Here is a 6000-nt window from a genome sequence, read left to right on the forward strand (position 1 = left end):
TTTTCAGACCCTTAAAACCCCTACAAGGAGTCAAAAAGTGCCCCCTCGGACCATCTTTTTTAAATTGTACTCTTTATTCTGAACTATAAACCGAAAAGATTTTGAAAATCGGATAAACAATAAAAAAGTTACAGCTAAAGAGCCGTCTTTAATATTGACCCCTTGAGCTCCCTTATTTTTCGGAATTTTTTCTCCAGGACCTTTACCGGTCTGCGCATTAGGCCCCTAATTGCAAATACAAAATATAAAAATATTTGCTCGAAAACTGTTTGAGAAAACGTTACATGCGTGAATTCAATTTAACATAGAAACTCCCGTAGATAATTTTCATCGGCTCATAAAACCGGAAGTACTCAATATTATTCAATGAAACTTGGAATATATCTTAATTACATCTATTTAAACAATATATATCCGTCTTAGAACATTCCTAAGCTTTTCTGAGTTTTTTATTTTTTCATCCCCCCTTTTCTCAAGTTTGAGGCCTAAAATCTCAAAACTGATAAGAGATAGAAACTCGCCGCCGCTTTACTTTTTCAACAACTCGACATGGTTGATCTAACTCTAAAATTACAACGAATTTCCTTTAAAAATAAAAACAATATACTGATTCAATCAATTTCTACTATTTTGCTTGTGTAAACCAGAAGTACCGGAACCGGAAGTCCAAAACCTTACATACTGGTGACATTTAAAAATTCTATAAGACTTTTGCATAGTTATTTCTGAAATCCTTTCCGTTTTCAAAAAATCGCTGACGGAAAATCTGTCGAGAAAAAGAAAAATAATAATAAAACATCAGAATAACAATAGGTCTTTTCGACCGAAAGTCGAAAAGCCCTAATAATAACTAGACCTATTTTTGTCTCCAACAAAAAGGAAGGGCTTTTCGACAGCCCTTAAAACCCCTTATTTAAATTTGTCATATTTTCTCTCAGAATCTGTATATTAAAAATTAGGAAAATATCATGAGCATATACCCACACGTTAACACTTAAGAAATTAAATGCCCAAAGAAAGATAACTTCAGAATTGTTCATGCAACTATATCATTTGTTTCCTGAAATAAAACTTCTAAAAATTCTTATATAAGAAAGTACTCATTTAAGATTCAAGAGTTTTGGTATGCCAAAAGCTCTAATGCTAATCATTCATTGAGCAAAGCGAGATAACTTTTGAATTTTAATTTTTTTAAAATGTGATAAAGTTATCATTTTCAGGCCCTTAAAACCCCTGTAAGGAGTCAAAATTGGCTCTTTGGACCATAATTTTTAAATTGAACTCCTTATTTTAAACTAATAACTGAAAAGAGTTTGAAAATTGGGTGAATAATAAAAAAGTTATAGCTAAAGGGCTGTTTTTAATATTGACCCCTTCAGGTCCCTTATTTTTCGGAATTTTTTTCCTCAGACCTTTTCCAGTCTGCGCATTAGGTCCCTCATTACAAGTACAAAATATAAAAATTTTTGCTTAAAAACTGTTCGAGAAAACGTTACATGCGTGAATTCAATTTAACATAGAAACTCCCATAGACAATTTGCATCGGCTCATAAAACCGGAAGTACTAGACACTATTCAACGAAACTTGGACTATATCTTAATTACGTCTATTAACACAATATCTATCCTAATCATTTATTGAGCAAAGAGAGATAACTCTTGAAATTGAATTCTGATAAAGTTATCAGTTTCAGACCTTTAAACCCTTATAAGGAGTCAAAAAGTGCCCCCTCGGACCATATTTTTTAAATTGTACTCTTTATTCTAAACTATAAACCGAAAAGATTTTGAAAATCGGATAAACAATAAAAAAGTTACAGCTAAAGAGCCGTTTTGAATATTGACCCCTTCAGGTCCCTTAATTTTCGGAATTTTTTTCCCAAGACCTTTTCCGGTCTGCGCATTAGGTCCCTTATTGCAAACACGAAATATAGAAATATTTGCTTGAAAACTGTTTGAGAAAACGTTACATGCGTGAATTCAATTTAACATAGAAACTCCCATAGACAATTTTCATCGGCTCATAAAACCGGAAGTATTCAATTCCATTCAATGAAACTTGGAATATATCTTAATTACATCTCTTTGAACAATATATATCCGTCTTAGAACATTCCTAAGCTTTTCTGAGTTTTTTATTTTTTCATCCCCCCTTTTCTCAAGTTTGAGGCCTAAAATCTCAAAACTGATAAAAGATAGAAACTCGCCGCCGCTTTACTTTTTAAACAACTCGACATGGTTGATCTAACTCTAAAACTACAACGAATTTCCTTTAAAAATAGAAACAACATATTGATTCATTTAATTTCTACTATTTTGCTTGTGTGAACCGGAAGTACCGGAACCGGAAGTCCAAAACCTTACATACTGGTGACATTAAAAAATGCTATAAGACTATTGTATAGTTATTTCTGAAATCCTTTCCGTTTTCAAAAAATCGCTGACGGAAATTCTGTCGAGAAAAAGAATAATAATAACTAGAACTTTTTTTGTCTTCAACAAAAAGTAAGGGCTTTTCGACAGCCCCATTGTTCCTTTTTAATTAAATGTTCAAAAAAAATTATTCTCTAATTTGTTTCCAAGTGTTCTAAACGCCTTGGTATCCTCAGTTGCTTAGATAGGAACTTTTGAGTAGTGCAATGTGAAAAGAAAGATAACTCCAGAACTTAACAGGTAGCTACACTTCTAATTTCCAGAGGAATATTTTCAAAAAATCATATTGAAGTAAGTATTCATTCCTGGGACACAAAACTTGGTATGCCTATAGTATTTATGCTCTATATTCTTACAGCAAAGCGAGATAACGCTTACTAAAATACATTTTGAAATTAAAACAAGTGATGATCTTTGGGCCTTCAAAACCCCTATACGGAGTCAAAAAGTGGCCCCTCGGACCATAATTTTAAGATAGAACTCTTTATTTTGAACAATAAACAGAAAAGATTTTTAATATCGGATGAAAGGTAAAAAAGTTACAGCTAAAGGGCTGTTTTGCACGTTGGCCCCTGCAGATCCCTTATTCTTTCAAGTTGTCTACCCAAAAACTTTTCCGGTCTGCGCATTGGTTGTGTCGTTACACATAAAAAATATTGTAATATTTACTTATATACTTTTTGAGAAAACGAATCACGCGTGATTTTAGTTTAACATTGAAACTCCCATAGACAATTTTTCATAGGCTCATAAAACCGGAAGTACTCAATATTTTTTATTCAAACTTGGAATATATGTTAAATAGTTCTACCTGAACAATGTTTAGGCGTCTTTTAAAATTTCTAAGGTCTTTTGATTTTTTTTTGTTTTTCATCCCCCCTTTTCTCAAGTTTGAGCCTTAATATCTTAAAAATGGTAAGAGATAGAGAAATGGCTACGCTTTTGATTTTGTTCAACTCGACAAGATGCATCTAATCCCTATATTTGAATGCTCTAACTCAAAAAATATTAAAGATATTATGTTTCATTGAGTTTTTAGTATTTTTCTTGTCAAAACCGGAAGTGCCGGAATCGGAAGTCCAAAACCTTACATACGCGTGTCATATTAAAGCGCTATAAGATTATAGCATTCTTGATATAATCTGTTTTTCCGTTTTCAAAAAATCGCTGACGAAACTTTGTCGAGAATAAGAATAATAAAAAACAGAAGAATAACAATAGGTCTTTTCGACCGAAAGTCGAAAGCCCTAATAACTAGACCTATTTTTGTCTCCAACAAAAAGGAAGGGCTTTTCGACAGCCCTTAAAACCCCATAATTAAATTTATCATATTTTCTCTCAGAATCTGTATATTAAAAATTAGCAAAATATCATGAGCATATACCCACACGTTAACATTTCAGAAATTAAATGCCCAAAGAAAGACAACTTCAGAATTTTTTATCCAACTATATCGTTTGTTTCCTGAAATAAAAGTTCTAAAAATTCATATATAAGAAAGTACTCATTTAAGATTCAAGAGTTTTGGTATGCCAAAAGCTCTAATGCTAATTATTCATTGAGCAAAGCGAGATAACTCTTGAATTTTAATTTTTTGGAATGTGATAAAGTTATCATTTTCAGACCCTTAAAACCCCTATAAGGAGTCAAAAAGTGCCCCCTCGGACCATATTTTTTAAATTGTACTCTTTATTCCAAACTATAAACCGAAAAGATTTTGAAAATCGGATAAACAATAAAAAAGTTACAGCTAAAGGGCCGTTTTTGATATTGACCCCTTTAGATCCCTTATCGTTTAGAACTTTTTTCCCAGGACCTTTTCCGGTCTGCGCATAAGGTCCCTTATTGCAAATACAAAATATAAAAATATTTGCTTGAAAACTGTTTGAGAAAACGTTACATGCGTGAATTTAATTTAACATAGAAACTCCCATAGACAATTTTCATCGGCTCATAAAACCGGAAGTACTCAATACTATTCAATGAAACATGGAATATATCTTAATTACATGTATTTGAACAATATCTATCCGTCTTAGGACATTCCTAAGCTTTTCTGAGTTTTTTATTTTTTCATCCCCCCTTTTCTCAAGTTTGAGGCCTAAAATCTCAAAACTGATAAGAGATAGAAACTCGCCGCCGCTTTACTTTTTAAACAACTCGACATGGTTGATCTAACTCTAAAATTACAACGAATTTCCTTTAAAAATAAAAACAATATATTGATTCATTTAATTTCTACTATTTTGCTTGTGTGAACCGAAAGTACCGGAACCGGAAGTCCAAAACTTTACATACTGGTGACATTTAAAAATGCTATAAGACTATTCCATAGTTATTTCTGAAATCCTTTCCGTTTTCAAGAAATCGCTGACGGAAAATCTGTCGAGAAAAAGAAAAATAATAATAACTAGACCTGTTTTTGTCTCCAACAAAAAGGGAGGGCTTTTCGACAGCCCGATAAACCACTTATCTAAATTCTTATTTTTTTTTAAATTTATATGATAAAATGAGAACAAAATGTCTATAATATATAACGACACATTAACTATCAAGAAATTAAATGCCCAAAGAAAGACAACTCCAGAATTCTCTATCCAAACATATCTTTTAATTTTTTAAGAAAAGGTTTAAAAATTAATTGGTAAGAAAGTTATCAATTATGATTTAAGAACTTTGGTATGCCTAAAGCTCTAATGCTAATGAATTGTTGAGCAAAGCGAGATAACTCTAGAAAATTATTTTTTTTTTTGAATTGTTATAAAGTTATCATTTTTAGACCCTTGAAACCCCTAAAAGGAGTCAAAAAGTGGCCTCTCGGACCATAATTTTTAAATTGTACTCTTTATTTTGAAATATTAACCGAAAAGATTTTGGAAAGCGGATAATCAATAAAAAAGTTACAGCTAAAGGGCTGTTTTTAATACTAACATTTTCAGATCGCTAATTTTATAAAAAAAAAAAAAAATAAATAAAAAAATTCCAGGAACTATTCCGATCTGCGCATTATGTCCCTTATTGCAAATACAAAATATAAAAATATTTCCGTGAAAACTATTTGAAAAACGTTACATTAACATTGAAACTCCCATAGATAATTTTCATCGGCTCATAAAACCGGAAGTACTCAATACTTTTCAATGAAACTTTGATATATCTTAACTTCTTCCATTTAAATAATGTCTGTAAGTCTTATAATATTCCGAAGGTTTGTTGGATTTTTTATTTTTTTTATCCCCCCTTTTCTCAATGTTGGAACCTTATATCTAAAAAAAAAAAAACGGCAAAAGATAGAGAAATGCCTACGCTTACAAATTTGTACAGCTAGACGTGATACATCTGATTCTAAAATTTGAATGTTCTAACTAAAAAACCTAGCAAGATATTGCGTTTCATTCAATTTCTAGTATTTTCCCTATCAAAACCAGAAGTACCAGAACCGGAACTCTACAACCTTACATACGGGTGTCATTTAAAAATGATATAAGACTTTTGTATAATTGTTTCTGTAATTCTTTCCAGAATAATAACTAGAAATAAGAGAGGATGCTTGTACATTTTTATTTG

Source organism: Magallana gigas, chromosome 4 (genome assembly GCF_963853765.1).
Source record: "Magallana gigas chromosome 4, xbMagGiga1.1, whole genome shotgun sequence".
NCBI classification, from domain to species: domain Eukaryota; kingdom Metazoa; phylum Mollusca; class Bivalvia; order Ostreida; family Ostreidae; genus Magallana; species Magallana gigas.